This window comes from Vigna unguiculata, unplaced genomic scaffold, assembly GCF_037176805.1.
Source record: "Vigna unguiculata cultivar grain cowpea cultivar isolate G323 ecotype 2 unplaced genomic scaffold, ASM3717680v1 ptg000132l, whole genome shotgun sequence".
Taxonomy (NCBI): domain Eukaryota; kingdom Viridiplantae; phylum Streptophyta; class Magnoliopsida; order Fabales; family Fabaceae; genus Vigna; species Vigna unguiculata.
Window position 1 is genome coordinate 69615 of NW_028196774.1, and position 386 is coordinate 70000.

Here is a 386-nt window from a genome sequence, read left to right on the forward strand (position 1 = left end):
CGATACCGTAGAGTTAAAACTAAAAAATATTTGTCGTTTTCTCTATGTTTTCTGATGTTTTCAACAAAACCCTCTCGTAAAAGTATTTTTACAGTTTTTTCTGTAATGTTAGTAAAAGGTAATTGAACCATTCCTTTTTTATTCATGTCAGCATTTCGTATATAGGTTATTATGTTGGCGATAGTGTCCTTCCCCATGGTAAACGAAAAAAATTGTTGCCTCTTACTTTTTATATAATCAACATACTCCTTACATAAAATGATATTTCTTATTTGTGTATTTTTTATCTATAGATAGATCTTTATAACTCATTATAGCTCATTGACTAAGTTCGTTGAAATTTCTATTGTGACTATCATCGACTATTGTAAAATAAACAATTCAAA